Source organism: Silene latifolia, chromosome Y (assembly GCF_048544455.1).
Source record: "Silene latifolia isolate original U9 population chromosome Y, ASM4854445v1, whole genome shotgun sequence".
NCBI lineage: Eukaryota > Viridiplantae > Streptophyta > Magnoliopsida > Caryophyllales > Caryophyllaceae > Silene > Silene latifolia.
Window position 1 is genome coordinate 183,084,379 of NC_133538.1, and position 18,030 is coordinate 183,102,408.

Sequence of the window (18,030 nt, forward strand, 5' to 3'; positions counted from 1 at the left end):
CTTTCTCACATCTCTCTTCTCAATCTACTACTCCTCAAATACGTATCATTCATAGCTGATTTTGGCAACGTTCTGGTAGTAATCCTCAATCTGAGTCTTTGTCGTACACCTTAGACTCGGACGTCGTGTAACCCTGGAAGTTGGTTGCCAAGAGGCCGTGTGTTTCGTGCGGGGCAAATTCAACTTAGGGCAGTGATTATATCACGCCACGACATTTTTCCCTTCAAGTTCTGTAAGTTTATTTTGTTAATTGTTCGTCTAATACTCATACCGTCTACACTTCACCTAACTACTGAGAACGTCCTTTTTTTTTATAAGGTAAAGAAACTAGGATGATTATAAATCAGTCTACAACGTCCTTGCGGATGTGGATGAAAACCTTAAACGAAAGCCAAAGACTTCCATTTACCACAAAGTAATCATAAAGATAAAGGATACAAAGAAAAACTCTCCTCGGAAGGGTAAGTCACTTTAAAATCCCATAAAAGAAAAAAAATAAACTCATTAGAATAACAAATATACTTGGAAATAACCTTACAAATTCAACACAAACTGCAGGGGAACAAAAAAAACCCCAACTGCCTCCATTCACACCCAAAACAACTTTTATCTCTAACACAATTATTTCTATTACCAAATTTCAGCACTAACAATGTCAGAAATCCTACTCGGATCACCAACAACATCCGAGGCCCCTGAAAAAACGAACCCTACTCGGTAAATACGAACTCGAGAGGCTCCTAGGCCACGACGCCTTTGCTAAACTGTACCACGCGCGTGACACACGCACGAGTCACAGCGTAGCCGTGTGCAAAACCCGAGTCAAGAAAGACAGTCTTAATCCCTTCGTCAAAACCAGAGGTTTTTATAATTGTATTCCACACAGGAAAAATTAGATCTGTAAGAAATTCAAAGGATTCAAAACTACCATACACACCCACTCATCATAAGATACAATATTAATCTGAAAAAAAAAGCAACAAAGCTTTGGTGGATTTATAAATTTCGTTGTTGAAATATTGTTGTTATTTCCTTGATTTAAACCTTCTTTAATATTCTGAAAAAATCAACAATGAAAAATATTGCTATTAAATCCTTGATTTAAGCCTTCTTTAACCAAGATATGTGACTGAAAAATGTTATCCTAGGCTAAATTGGAGAGCAAATTAAAGTCTAATCTTTAAGAAGGAGAAAATCAAGAACAAAAGCTGAAATTTTTTCCAAAAAAAACTTGATAAGAGAGTCAGATCTTGAAGAATTAGGAAGATGACTATGGAAATTAAAGAAAATGGGTGAAGAAGAGCTTGGGAAGGAGGTTTCTACACCCACTTTTTTAATTTGGGATTTTTTTGGATTTTGAGAGAGTTTTCTCTCTCTAACTTGTTATAGAGAGAGGGAGCCCCCAGTCACTACTGAGAATGTCCTTGATTATTGATACATGTATCCAGGGGCGGAGCCACTGTATGGGCTATAGCCCCATATACTTTTAGGATAAATAATTTGGACTTGCACAAATTTTCAAATCAGTCAAGTGGCAATGTTGGTTGGAAGATGATTTCTAAAGAAAAGTAAAAGGGAGGGGGAGGGTGAGGGTGTGGGTTCAATTCTATTGCAAAGCAAATTTTGAATTATTTTTGGGTGCAATGCCTTTAGTACTTTACCCATAGGCTTGAACTGGAAATTCATCACTTTAGCCAAATAAATTGATAGTCTCTCCATTTCACTTTGATTATCCTATTTTTCCTATATTTATTCCAAATTAATTGTCCTATTTCTAAATTTAGTATGTTAAATGAGTGAACTACCAATATTCGCTCTAATCTTTAAACCATCATTCTCGTTGTCAAAATGACATTGTCCCAATTCTTCATGATTAGAGGGATAGAGTTGTAAATTTACCTTCTTTAAATCCTCCCAAAATGGAATGTACGAAATAGAGGGAGTATAACATGCATATACTTTGTATTTATTTCAGAAAAATTCTTGGGTCCTCCCGGAGGACAATAAATGCGTCCTCCTTAACCAATAAGAAGATTCATTTCCATTATAACTGCTATAAATATAAAGGTAAATGTTAGGAAATAATGAAAATGAAGCTTTTAATTGGCTAAGGAGGACGCATTTATTATCCTCCAGGAGGACCCAAGAATTTTTCTTTATTTCAAGCTAACTTTGTTATATGAAAACACTCTTGAATATATTTAAGGTACATCACATTAATAGTTAAATTGGCTAAATGCTTATTTTTTATTATATTTTTTTAAGCATCTATATTACTCCCTCTAATACGAGAGCCTTGCTCAAAGGCTCCAACGGCTCAATCTGTGAATATGGCAACTATTCCTTGCCTTGCTTAAAACGACTTTCTAGCTGTTGTATATCTTTCGTTTCCGCTTTTACACTTGTATAGCTGAGTATATAAACTCGAGTCATAAGCTTTTGTACATACAATTCAGTTTAATGCAATAATATTTACATAATCTTTCCAAACTCTATATTTTAATACCCTCCGCACACTTATTTGCACCCCATTTAATAAAATACTTCTCACATATATTAGAGAAGATAGGGTGAAAACAAATGTGCGGAGAAAGTACATGATTGACCAAATAAACTAGAAAATTATTCCAAGTCACAAGTACCTATTAGAAATCCATTTTAGACTTCATATCAAGCTTATACATTATCATTTTCGCCCCCCAACTTAAAAATATTGACTTTGTCATTATCTTGAGCCTAAAAAATTTATACTTTAAAATCTAGCCCTACGTGTTTTCAAATCCTAGCTCCGCCCCTGCATGTACCTAAGTAGAAACCCGTCGACGGTAGTCTTAACTCTCTATAATTAAAAAGACATACACGATAACATTATCCCATACCATCACTCGTCTGCCTTCCCTCGTCTAAGACGAGTAAAAGAGTCAGATGAATGGATGAAATAATTAACATGGAATGCATGAATGAGGACGAATGAATGGGATAGATGACAGCATATTATTTGTCGCTATACTGCAACAGGACCAAGTTCATTTTCAATGACAAAGGTCTAGTAAATTTGGTAAAATAATGGGGAAGATAATGACATGTGATTATTATGTTTACTCCCGAAACTGGTATGACATGAACTCATCAAGTAATTGATCTTCATACGTTAATCACTATTGTATCACAAACACGGAGTAATTTTTAATTCACAAGTTTCAATTTGTATACTAAAACAAAATCTAAGTAACTTAGGGTTTGTTTGGCCTAACTTTTCAAAGTGTTTTTGGGCTTAAAAACACTTTTTAGCCAAACATATCATATATCTACAAGTTAGTGTGTGTTTGACCTAGTTTGTAAAAGTGTTTGTTAACTCAAAAACACTTTTTTGCCAAACACATAACTTTCTAAATGTTAAACAAAATTTCTCAAAAGCTAAAAATCCATATTTTTGCCCAGAAATAGAAACAGCTATTTGATATTTCTACTTTTGAAAAACACTTTTGAAAAATTAATCTTGAAAAACAAAAACTAAACTGAAATAGAAGCATCAATTTTCTGCTTATGCTTCTTGAAAATTACTTTTAAAAAATTAAACTGAAAAAACCGAAACTCATTTTTTTCAAACTACGCCAAACATGCTCTTAAAAAATCGAAAAAGATCTTTGAATCATTTTTTTAAGGAAAATCTTTGTGATGAAAGAACATTTTCAGTCTTAAAGTAATCAGGATCAGAAGCCGAACGTTGATAAAGAGCATGTTTGGCATTGATTCTCGAAAATGAGTTTTTGTTTTTCAAGCTTAATTTTTCAAAAATGTTTTTCAAAAGCAGAAACAACAAATAGCTGCTTCTATTTCTATGGGCAAAAATATGGATTTTTAGCTTTTAAGAATTTTTGTTTAACTTTTAGAAAACCATGTGTTTGGTCAAAAAGTATTTTTGAGTCCAAAAACACTTTTACAAACTAGGCCAAACACACACAAAAATTGTAGATAAGATCATTTTGTAAAAACAACTCCCTGTAGTTATTCGAGTAATTGATTTCAGAATGAAAAATCCGAAATAATAAGTTTGAAGATAGATTAGGAAAGTTCTTTAGTCTGCTTTTCGTCCAAAACGTGAAAATTCATCTCACACTCGATTTTTTTTCCGCTCTTATAACTAATAGAAATCGCTCATTTACCACCAATTAATCAAGGATCAAATATTTTCCTTTTCCTCGCATTTTTTTCACACACCACCTTCTTTCTAGATTCATTTTGTTTTCACTCGTTTTTTTCTTTCACCATCGAATCGAAACACGAACAAAGGAATGAATGTCAGATCTCAAATCTGAATAGCGTGTAGAAGAACAATCCTTTTAGATCTTGCGTACCAATGTTCTAATTTCCTGTTCATCAACAAATCAAATCAAACACACACATAATATACCCCATCAGTTTCCATTATTAATCCATAAATCAACACAAATTCACATCTCCTATATACAAACATTATTAACGTACAAAACTATTAACTTACCAACCAGCTTAAAACTTTTGTTTGAGATCGTTCTCTCACAAACATAATCAAATATTACCATAACCATATAAAATGTATAAAATTGTGAAACCGTCTTACAAAAGAACTAGCGATAAAACAAAAACCAACCTGAAGAGGACGTGATAAGCTCATTATCTTACTATCTAATTGGCTTATTTTATGCATAATAAAGCGGCATTGGGACGTGGTTTCACATGATTTACGTCACATTTACCATATTCTTAATGTTGGGTTAGTAATGAAATGTTGAGTGATATTTTCAAGTAAAGGCATGTCTTAAAGTCTACCATGATACAAAATCTACAAGCAAGAAGGAAGACTAGCTAAGACATGAAGAAGTGAAAGGATGAAGCAATTGAAGATTTGAAGCTTTGTTTGCATAAGGATCGACTTCAAATGAGTATATCTTGAGTTCTAGAGCTCGTATCGATGTAAGGCCAAGTGGAGGAGAAAGCTTTTGTTCTTAGCTTTCCAACCATAGGTCACACGCCTCATTTGGCCAAGTAACGAGAGAGATATGGCCTTTTGAAAAATGCAGTCCAGGGGCAAGGGTGCACCGTGCGCCCTTCCCAATGCTACAGGGCGCACCGTGCGCCTTTTCTGGGTGTTACGCATTATGATTATGGGTTTCCATCCAACTTAAGCCCATCATTTCTTCTTTAACCTAGGACTATATATAGATGAATACAATTAGGGATTCATCATCTTAGGCTTTAATTTTTAATCAAGTTGTAATTTGAAGATTATCATTTTAATTGGGTTTTTAGATCTAGAATGGAGAACTAATCCATTCTCTTAATCCAATCCTAAAGGTGTAATCTTTTGGTTGTAAGACTCTAATCTTACCCTAATTTTTATTATTATTGTTAATCCCTTGTGTTTATTGTTTGAATTTTGGAAACTTTGTTTGACTTGAGTAATTAAGTGTGATTTTCTTGTTACTAAATTAAATCAAGTTCCGTAATTTATTGTTGTTAGAATATTTAAGTGTGATTCCTTGCAATTTTATCTTAGCATCACCTTGTGTTTGAATTAGTGAGTGTGATTTCCTCCTAACTTGATCTACAAGAAAGAGATTAACTTGTGATTAGGCATTAATCGTATTCCATTATGTCTAATTACCCCTACTGAATCTCTCATGCTTTATCTTCTTATTAATTTGACCAATGTATGTATTCATACTTGGTAGGATTGATAAGTTGGGTTAGTTGATTAAGTGTAATTTCCTTGTCATTTAACCTTTATTAAGGAGGTTTATAGAATTTATCTTCACAATAGGGTAATGATAATTAATTGGGGATTGATTGTGTCAAGGATAAACCATTAGTGGTTCACCAAAGGGATTGGGTTAAGTTCTCCTCTCATATTTGATAATCATCTTAAATTGCTTACTTGCTTGTTACTCTCATTTGAATTCCAAATTGTTGCTTGAAAACTAAACCAAACCAACCCAACTAACCCCCCCCCCCCCCCTCTCTCTTTTATTCACATGTTTATTGTTAATTTGTCACAATTGTTCTAATTGCTCTTTTGATTACACATTTGCAAACCCCCCTTCTCTTGGGTTCGGTCCCATTACTTGTTACTTGTCTTATATTTAGTCTTGATTAGTACGTATTTTGGTATATAATATGTTAATTTGGCCGTCTTAAATAGCGACGTTTTAGGCGTGTGAGGACGCAAGCAAAGGAACTCCCAAGAACAATAACAGAACCATTGAAGAGTTAAGAACGATTAACACCTAAGAGGGGGAGGGGCTGAATTAGGTGTACCTTTTAAAAATTTTATCCTTAACTTGGTTAATTAATTAACTTAAGCTGAGAATATTGAAGTACAAGACTTGATAAATTTAATTGAATGTAAGTTCACAAGAAGGTACAACAGTTCTATGTCACAATATAGGTGACTGTGACACAGAACTTGATTAGGTACATGCGAGAAATAGCAAAGTGGAAGAACGTAAAAGTAAATGAACAAACAAACGACATTTTAAAAATTGGTTCAGCCTCTACTCCGAGGCCTACGTCCAACCGTTATTTTATTGCTTGTTTAGAAATTTACTCAAACTTACTAAAGCCCTTAAAATGAAAATAACTCGCCAACCTACTCCGGTTACACTCAAACTTAAAGCTACTCCGCTTCAAGAGTTTATGGGTTCTATCTCAAGGTGTTACAGAATCTTGAATCTCAAGAGTTCAGCGTACTGTTGCATGGTAGTACCAGAAACAACAGTACAGCGTATTGTTGCATGGTTTTGCCATTACTTGACTTAAATGAGAATGTTGCACTTACTCTTACTTTCATAAGGATGATGGAGAGCCACATACCATAAGGCACCACGACATTTTTGTCAAAGTTGCCGTTTTGAAATTCAATGGACATCTCATGAATTCGGTGAAACATACATAAGGCAAGGGGGATTAATGGGTTTGTGTTTGACAATGTGATGGATAAGGAACATATCAAGAAGAGAGCATCTCCCACGGCTATTATTGCTAGGGACGAGATTGCGAAAAACAAGGTTAAAGATAAACCTAATGGGTGCGGACAATTCAAGGGCATAAATATTGGTTGGGCCATTATTATCATGAGGTCGAAGAACCTTCATGACTTGGTTGGATGTGACCTCATCAATTTCTCCCCAGTCACGTTTAGGAAAGGAGGTAAGTCTGACATTACAAACATCGAGATGGGAAGCAAGTTGGTCAAGTGTGAGGATAAAAGGTTTCTGAATTATGTAGGCGGAAAGGGTTCCAGATGCAACATCTACTTTGACTGTTGCATAGAATTGGATGATTTCGGAAAAATACATGGGGCTATACTTGTCCAACAAATTCACCCAAACCTGTGCATACATAGCTTCTTTGAAGTATTTGAAGGCAAGAGAAGTGTCATACCAAGATTTTCTATAACCCCTTCCACTGTGGAAGCAACAGATCAGCATACCGTGGCATATCATGAGAGTCTCATCCGGAAGATTGAGAGAATTGAGGTGGTTAAAGACGTCATTTTTGAATAATTCACCAAAACGAGCAATGACTAGGTCCATGCAAGTATTGAGTGGAACCTTCTCCTCAAGAATCTCATCTTCATTCACACTAGACATCTCTTGAGGAAACCGAGCCTTTTTGGTTGCCTTGGTTTTGGAACCGGATCCCTTCTTTCTTTGTGTAGCCTTGGGCTTTGGTGGGGTGGCTTCCGGTGTTTCATCATCATCATCACCGAAGATTTCAACCATCTTTCGCTTAGACCGGGTTCTTGATGCGGGTTGTGAGAATAATGGGTCAAGCCCATCATCAAACACCTTCTCGGCATCACCATGATCCTCAACATCAACTATTTCTTCAACATGCATGGTCTTCTTTGGGTTTTCATTGCTTTTCTCAATGTCATGACTGATTTCCTCTTCAACAGTGGGGTTGCTTGTTGCATCCGGCTTATCCGGTATATCATCTTCGAATTGTTCATTCACTAAGTCTTTCAAAAGCACATCATAAACATTCTTCTCCTTATTTTTCTTGTTATTTTTATCACCTTTCTCCTTCTTTTCTTTCGAAGCTTTCTTTCTTCCTTTTGAGTTTTTCGGACTTTCCTTTAAATATCCCTCAATTTATTTTGATTTTTCTTCATCTTCATTCAACTTTTCCTCACTCTCTTTTGATTTTTTATTGTCTCCTTCTGATTTTTCCTCATCTCCCTTTGATTTTTCCTCATCTTCCTCTGATTTTTCCTCACTTTGTTTACTCTCTTTTGATTTTTCTCCTTCAAGTTCCCCCTCTCTCATCTCACTTGGTTGATCTTTCTTTTCACTTGAATTTGCAACATCACTCATCTCTTCAATCTCTTCATCCTTCTTGGTTTCTTTAGAACCAGAGTCTTCTTCATCAGTATCAACATCCACCTCTTCGTCCAAATGGAGCGAGATTGGGGTTTTTCTACCACGGCCTCCTCTGCCCCGACCACCACCTGGCGGTTGTCTTATTTCGTGCAACGGTGGGTTTGGCAGTGGCAGAGATGGTCGCATCAGTCTTGGCAGCGGGTTTGGAAGACATTTTCTTTTTGGCAATGTACTTTGGATTGAACGAGTTTCTAAGTTGAAGGACTTCTTTTGAAAAGCTTTGTTTTGAGGACATTTTGAATTATTGGCAAAGGAAGTGGCTTTGACGGTTGGGGAATTCGAAAAGGAGGAGTTATTTGTTTAGTGGGTAATAGGAAGTTTTAGCATTGAGACATGGAAGATAAATGTGGGTTGGTGTGGTTAACAAGAAAAGTGGGTGGTTGAGTGTTGGGAGGTTAAGGCTAGGTTGTAGGCTTTTAGGTGATTAGACATAAAGTGGTTTAATGGATCAAGATAATTAACTCAAATGCACAAGGAATTCTAATGTTTAATCTTTCTCGACCCGTTTGTATGCATTAGACGAGTTTAGCTTAATTTTTAACACATAATTCCATCCTCTAGTCAATCATTGAAGAAAATAATTTATTTTATCTACATGTCACCTAGTAAACCAATTTCCAACAGAAGTCTTACGAATTGTTCTCATTCCAACGGTTTTGTGAAAATGTCCGCAATTTGATTTTCCGTTTTACAAAAGCTTAGACATATATTACCTTTTTCAACTTGATCACGTAAAAAATGATGTCGTATGTCGATGTGTTTAGTTCGTGAGTGTTGTATAGGATTCTTTGATATATTAATCGCACTAGTGTTGTCACAAAATATAGGGGTAGTCTTGAAAATAAGGCCATAATCATGCAATTGTTGACGTACCCAAAGAATTTGTGCACAACATAGAGCAGCACTCACATATTCACTTTCGGCCGTGGACAATACAACGGTGTTTTGCTTCTTAGAAGCCCATGAAATGAGACACGGTCCTAGGAAAGTAGCAATGCCCAAAGTACTTTTCATATCCAATGTATCACCGGCATAGTCCGCATCTGAAAAACCTACAAGATCAAGTTCGTAGTGAGTTGGGTACCAAAAATATAGCCCTTGTGTTCCAATCAAGTACCTAAAAATCCGTTTGACGGCTTTGAAGTGTGATTCCTTAGGATTTTCTCGGAAACGGGCACAAGCACATACACTAAATTGTATGTCGGGTCGACTAGCGGTTAAGTAGAGTAAGGAACCGATCATACCTCGATATACCTTTTCACTAATGCTCTTACCATTTTCGTCCTTGTCAAGCTTGACTTTAGGCACCAGTGGTGTAGGCATAGGATTAGAATTAGTCAACCTAAACTTACTTAGCATTTCTTTTAAGTACTTTTGTTGATGAATCATTGTTCCATTTTCACATTGTTTGATTTGAAGACCAAGAAAAAATCCAAGTTCTCCCATCATACTCATTTCAAATTCGGAAGTCATTAAATCAAAAAAGTACTTATAAAGAACATTGTTAGTTGCTCCAAAAATAATGTCATCGACATATACTTGCACAAGCAACAGTTCATCTCCTTGTGACTTGATAAACAACGTTTTATCCACGAACCCACGTAAGAAACCATTTTCCAATAGAAACTTTGAAAGCCTATCATACCAGGCCCTAGAAGCCTGTTTTAAACCATAAAGTGCTTTATCAAGTTTAAAAACGTGGTTGGGAAACTCGTTGTTTACAAAGCCCGGAGGTTGTTCAACAAACACTTCTTCATCAAGGTATCCATTTAAAAATGTGGTTTTGACATCCATTTGAAAAAGCTTTATACCTTGAAAAGACGCAAAAGCTACAAGAATTCGTATGGCTTCAAGCCTAGCTACCGGTGCAAAGGTTTCATCGTAATCAATTCCTTCTTGTTGGTTAAAACCTTGCACCACTAGTCTAGCTTTATTCCTTACGATTTCTCCAACATCATTTAGCTTGTTGCGAAAGACCCATCGTGTACCAATTATAGTACGTTGGGAGGGCCTAGGGACAAGATGCCATACCTTGTTCCTTTCGAATTGCTCCAATTCATCTTGCATTGCTATCATCCAGCATTCATCAGTCAAGGCTACTGTGACATGGTCTGGTTCAATTTGTGAGATGAAAGCATTGTGTGCACAGAAATTTTGAAGCGATGATCTGGTTTTATTCCAGAGGTTAGGTCACTGGTTAGATTTGATAAAGGATGTGAGCTTTGGTGTTTCCATTTTTTGGGAATAAGTGGGTTAGAGGATTCGGTTTGTTCGTCTGCAACAGTAGAGGGGATTGTTGCATGAGGATTGTTTGAAGGAGGTGATTGTGGTTCGTTTATGATTAGATTGGGCTGTTCTTCACCATCCTTGTTCCCCCTGGATGAGGTAGCATCGTCTTGTGTAGGAGGACGATTAGTTCCCCCTGAATTTTGGACATCCTCCTCATGCAACAGTGGCTTCAACTGTTGCTCAGCCTCTTCTACCACTTGATCCATATCATGTCGTGTCATACCAATCTCAAAATCTTCATCATATTCATCATCCCTATCATCAACCTGTGTGTTTGACACAAAAAGACTAGATTCATCAAATATTATATGAACGCTTTCTTCCATTTTCATAGTCCTTTTGTTATAAACCTTATAAGCTTTACTATGATCGGAATAACCAACAAAAACTCCTTCATCACTACGAGCATCAAATTTGCCAAGGTTGTCTTTTCCATTATTGTGCACAAAGCATTTACTACCAAAGCATTTTAAATGTGACAGATTAGGTTTTCTTCCTCGTAGTAGTTCGTAGGGAGTTTTCTCAATGATTTTTCTAATCATGACACGGTTGTAAATATAACAAGATGTGTTTAAGGCTTCGGCCCAAAAATTCTTAGGAACTTTAGAGCTAATGAGCATGGTCCTAGCCATATTTTCAAGAGTTCGATTCATTCGTTCCACAACCCCATTTTGTTGTGGGGTTCTTGTGGCCGAAAATTTATGACTAACACCATTCTCATTACAATAAGACTCAAATGACAAGTTCTCAAACTCAGTTCCATGGTCGGATCTTAATGAGACAAGTTTATAACCAAATTTGTTTTGAACCTTTTTTTACCCAAATTAAGAACTCATCAAATGTTTGATCCTTAGAACTTAAGAAGAGAAGCCAAACAAATCTTGTGAAGTCATCTACAATGACACAAATATAATGACTTCCACCTCTACCCACAATGCGCATGGGACCACATAAATCAATATGAATGAATTCAAGAGGTAAGGAAGTGCTAACAACCTTTTTGGATTTTAAAGAGCATTTAACTTGTTTTCCTTTAACACAATCATCACAAAGTGATTTAAATTCAAACTTAATGTTAGGAATGCCGTCAACTAGATCAAGTCTCTTGAGGGTGTTAAGTGTCTTAGCATTTACATGACCAAGTCGTTTGTGCCAAAGTCAAGGGTCATTCTTTTGAACACTCATGCATGATAGTGATTAACTCGACAATGAATATAAGTTAGTCATGTAGACATCTTTGACACGTTTACCTTCAAGTATGAGTTCTCTAGTTTTTCCATTGATAATTCTACATTCACTAGCAAGAAATTCAAAAATATTACGTCGATCACATAGTTGTGAAATGCTCAAGAGATTGTGTTTCAAACCTTTGACAAGCAACACTTTGTCCACGCATAATGACTTTGACTTACCAACCTTTCCAATACCAATAATTTCACCTTTCTTGTTGTCGCCAAAAGTCACCATGCCACCATCGCAGGCTTCTAGCGAGAGGAATTGGTTTTCATCTTCCGTCATGTGACGAGAGCATCCACTGTCTAAGTACCAATTGTTGCTGCCCCTCACTAATGCCTATAAGAAATCAAACATTTAGTTTAGGAACCCAAACAAGTTTGGGCTCCTTCTTGACAATGACCTTTTTGACTTCCTCTTTCTTGATCCACACTTGTTTAGCCTTTTTAGTGTTTCTTTCTAAGTCACGGACTCTTTTTTCACAACCATTAAACTCATGACCTGTTTTGTCACAATAGTTACAGATGATGTACTCAGAAAGACCGGCATACTTTCTTCTTCGGAAGTCAGTTTGGCTTGGGTCCTGGTTTCGAGTGCAACAGTGTGTACTACTGTTGCATTTGAAACCAAATCCAGCTTTCTTTGCAAATTTTTCATATTCTTGTGATTCTTTCAAGAGAAACTTCAAAATATTCTGACTTCCTTCCCATTTCAAGTAGAACATCTGTAATACTACGGTTTTATGAGTCTCTGGGTACTCTATCGAGTGGGTATTACTCTGTTGAGTAAGGGTGTGTTGCTTTTTTAAATAGTTTCTGACCTGTTGGGTACTCGATCGAGTAACCTGGATACTCGATCGAGTAGGAGGCACTCGATCGAGTATGTCAGCTACTCGATCGAGTAGCCGGTTTACGGGGGGATGATTTGTCGGGTTTTGTTATTAATGCGATTTAATATATAATTGCTCCCGTCACTTTCTTTAAACACTTTTACAAACCTAATTACTTTCAAAAGAGAAAACAATCTACGTTCTTCGCATCAATCGCATTGTTGGCAAATCCCGGGGCTTGGAAGGTCGGAATTCGTGTTTCTTTATACTTTTGTAATCCTTGCGTTGAGGGTAAGATCTACATACTGTTTTTATAGTATTTCGTTAAAGTTAGTTAAACCCTAATTTGGGGATTTGGGGGTTTGTTGTGTTTCTTGATTGGTAGTAATTATATGATTGTATGTTAGGAAGAGGATTCGTAGAAGAATCCTTTTGATATCAGCTGTTGAGATCGTCTGACTGTGTTTCTTTCCAGGTAGGGTTTCCCTACTCAGTATTAGTCCCATAATGTGTTGTTGGTGTTTTGTGGTTGTTGAATATTATCATACTCGTATTGTGACGATTGTTGGATTTGGTTGTTGAGAAGTTGTGATTTATTATATCTGTCTGTGTTCTTCGGGGCGCGTCCCTGGCTGAGTGGAGGCACTTGCGGGAGTGGCTTCACGCCCATTATTCGCCTTCTGTGGAACCCGCCACAGAAGGGATGTGCACATTAAGGAATTTGGGTTTATCGCTCGACGGAGATGAGCGGGGATTTGGTGGGTACGGCTGCGGTCCCCACTGGCGGCTTGGAGTGACCTGTTGCGATGGGCACTCTGGTAGGGCTACACACTTTAGTGTGTAGTCAGGATTGTGGAGTTGGGATTGGAGTTCGGAGTATATCTGTGATGATTGAGCTGTTTGTTTACTGTATTGTTGGTTTATATAAATTGTGTGATTAGTACTGTCCCCGTTTATTATTTTAAAAAATGTGGTGATCCATTCGGGGATGGTGAGCAGTTGTTGAGCAAGTATGAGCCGAGTTACATGGGATAGCTGGGATGTGCCACCGTCTGATGATAGAGTCTTCTGCTGTAGCATGATTAGTTTATTAAACATTTCATTTAGCTGAGTAGACAGTTGGTTTTGAGAACATGTAACCGTATTTTGGTATTTGGTTTGGATTGTATTCTATTCACTAAAGTTATACTATTTAAATGTTGTTTCGTTATTGTCTTATGATTATTATTGCCTCGGGCAACCGAGATGATAGCATCTTTATACCTGAGTGGTCCTGGTAAGGCACTTGGAGTATGGGGGTGTTACAAAATGGTATCAGAGCGACGATCCTGAAACCTGTAACCAATGAATCTAATGAATATAGGGAGTCAATTAAAATGAACCCGAGGTAAAGGTTGTAGGAGCTAATGCAAAGACTTGGGAGACGTCCTAAAGTCGCGAACTCGCCCTACAATTTTGGGCCGGTCACATGGGGGGGGGGGGGGGTAAATGTCAAGGTCGTATATGATGTTTGTTAGCTTGAATGTGGATGTGACGATGTACGTTGTGAATTGATGGATGTTGGGAGTAGAAGATTGAAATTGTGAATGAAAGGTTGGTGAAGTATATAAAAATGTTGTTTGAATAAGAAGCATGTTGGATGTTTATTATGTGGCATTTGATAACATGAAATAGTTGTTTTGTTGACCATATGAAGAGTTGTGTAGAATTGCATTCTTAGTTATATTATAATGTTGAGTTTATAAAGTTGTATAGTATGTTGGGATATGAGAGGTAACATGCGGGTAGTATATACGAGTCAGCATGACTCGATCGAGTAGGTGAGGTACTCGATCGAGTGGGTCTGACTCGATCGAGTGGGTATTTGACGTTTTTATAACCAGAATCGTGTTTTTGGGCACTCGATCGAGTACATAGGGCAATCGATCGAGTAGGGGGTCACTCGATCGAGTAGCTGTGCTACTCGGTCGAGTATGTTAGAGATCATAAGGTCTGTTTTGGGTCTGATGTCGGGGCACTCGATCGAGTATGGTGGGCACTCGATCGAGTAGCCTCTACTCGATCGAGTAGGTTTAGGCACTCGATCGAGTGTGTTCTGGGCAGTCTGTTTTCGTGTTTTGGGGTTATAGTGCGTATGTTTATATCTACCCTTTCTTATATAGTTTCAAGATGCCGCCCAAGAGAAACGCCTTGTATGCGAGAGCTGAGAGCATGAACATCGATGATGTCGTTAAGATGTTGGAGCATCAGGATGCTCTTACTGAGGCCCTAAAGAGAGTGGGAAAGGATAAGGAGTTTGATCACTCCAAGATCAGCCTTTATATAGCGAGGTTTAACCCAAAAGAGTACAAGGGGACCGGGGAGCCTAATCTTCTTGACAACTGGCATCGTGAGACGGAGAATATACTAGACCTGGTACACTGTCCTGATGAGATGAGAGTAGAACAAGCTGCGTTCTACCTGAGGGAAGCAGCTGGTGAGTGGTGGGATAAGGTGAAGGTGAGTGCTAAGGAGATGTAGACAAAGCAGGGCTTACCTGCTATACCTTGGGAAGAGTTTCGGAGAGCTATGAGGAAGGAGTTCGTACCTGAGCATGTGAGGAGTAAGCTGAGGGAGGAGTTTGATGGGTTTAGGATGACATCTGACATGTCAGTGGCTGAGTACTACAAGCAGTTTAATGAGAAGTCTAGGTATGCTGAGGATATGGGTTTGAGTGAGGAGAACCTAGCGCTGAGATTCGAGAGGGGGTTGACCCTAAGATCATGGATAAGTTACCCGTGGGAGTCCTTACCGATGTTAAGGAAGCTTATGAGAGGGTTGGGAGAGCTGAGAGGTTGGTGGAGATGGCTCAGGAGAGAGTAGTTGAGAAAAGAAAGGCTGAGAGTGAGGGTGGTGGCCAATCTAGTCACAAGAAAGGCAACCACAATCAGGCTAGAGCGTTTTCTTCTGGGCCGGGGTTCAGTGATGGGGCTTCCTTTGGGCATGGCGGTATGAGTGGTAATGGTAGTTAGGGAATGACCTGCTATGGCTGTGGCGGTGTAGGCCACAAGAGACATGAGTGTACGAGTTTACCTGGAGCTTTTCAGAGATCGGCTCAGGAGAGCTATTTGTAACAGCAAATTTTGTATTGCGATAACTGAAATACAAAACAAGGAAACAATTAAATTTTATTAATAAATATCAAAGTATGTGTACAATCTCTAATGTATCCTCTGATTCTAATATGCCGTAAGGGGTACGTGTACGGGGTACACGTGAGGGGTGCGCGTGTGGACAAATTTAATTGCTCTACACGCGATGTAGATTTGATTTCTTGAGAGGGTCGCGATGACTTGAATCTCTCTTGAAGGTTTGAATTTGTGATTGAATCTTCAACGCAGGCGGCACGATTTGATGTGCTTGTTGACTGCTTGCAATGATTTTGACAGAGAGGATTTGTAGGAAATTTTGTACCTTGTTCTCTCTAGCTCCTTTGCAATTATGAATTTTCAACCCTTTAAATGAATGAGAAGAGCTCTATTTATAGAGTTTCAAATCTCCTTGTTGGACTTTGATGGTCACATGCCCATTTGTAGGTTTATTAGCAACCTTGGCCCAAATTTGATTCTTTCTGAGTTTAATGATCCGAATAACTCCTCTGTAATCCGAATCGACCCATATTTCATTTAATCGGAACAAAATAATTAAATTAAGTTAAAATTTGGTATTAACTCAAAATAATTAATTAATTTTATTTATTCAGCACATTAATAAATTTTCCGTGCCTACAAATTGCCCCCTCGAGACCTTGTCACGTGCGCCTTTTTTGGTGTCTTGACGTGGCGAGGTCTCGATACATTTTACTTTGACTTGGAAGTCGATGCATCCCCAAACTCGTCGTAAGGGTAATAATTTTTTGACGTCATCCTGTCATCTTTTTTTTTTAGACTTGGCGGATAACGAATACTTTCTTGCTTGACTTGGAAGTCGATGGCACCTCAATTTGTCATAGAGATAATCAATTTTTCTTGTAATATCACCCTATCATTATCTGATTTCACGGATGAATTATTTGTTTGATCTTTTATTTTACGTTTGGCTTACCGTATAACTTCACAACCTATATAGGTAAAATTTGGACGGAGTATTTGTCACGTAATCACAATTAGTCCATGGTGTGAGTGGTAAGGGCTCTCATCTCTTAAACAAGTGGTCAGGGGTTCGATTCCTGACTCTTGCGAATAAAAAGGCCAAACTTGGGAGGGGTCAACCCATTAAATTGCCTTCAGTACCCCGAAGGATATTGCCCCAACTGTCGGTAGGGGATACTCCCATGCCTATATGTACTCGGTGATATTGAACGATAACAATTCATATATCTTATGCTTCCACGCCTATTTTCCATTGCTATAGAATATTGCCTCGCCTCAATCTCTTGTACTCGTCTTCGCTGTGCAAACACAAATTGTAGAACTATTGTTCCCGAGATGGGTAAGATACTATCAGTCTATTACCTTTTTGCTTTTGTGCTTTTGTGCAGCTTCATACTCTTGTTTTTGTTTCTGTTGAATCGTCCTCCTTGTTAGCTGCATATGCTAATTCTGTATCTATTGAACAATCAAAACTGACACAACCAAACGATTTAGAAGCTTTGCCTTATGTTGATGGACCCCTCCTTTTTTGGTACCTCTACCTTACTCTATTCATAATAACAGTAGACTCAGACCGACGCACGAATATCGGTCTTCTCCTCTGCGCATATGTTTAGTAAAGTTGGTAATTCCTAATTATTTCTCACTGAGTGGTCTATGGTCTTTTCTTGATCTCTGTCTTTGGCTTTGGAACAAAAGGACATAGAGGTACTAATTTCTCACTTCATTGTCTTGTAAAAAGGAAATTAACATCTTCATGCACAACTTAAGGTAAGAAGTAGCCTTTGCCCTTTATTAAATTTTATTGTTGTGTACCTTTTCTTCATTGCATCAGTGTGGTGATAACATCCATGAACCCCATTGTATGCGCTTGACAAACGCTGTGGAAATTTTTAAAGGAATTCGACTAATGACGATGCCCTCCTTTCTTGTTTGTTTACACAACCCCGTTACTCCGTCATCGCTACTCGACTGACCAAACAATTAACCAAATATGGCCGCGGCCTGACCCAAATGTCAGAGACTCGAAAAGTGTTCAAATTCGGGTCGACTTTCGGCACAAGTTCTTCAACGTCTACATACATACTTTGCCAAACTGGACTTGTAAAACTCCCGTTCAAACTTA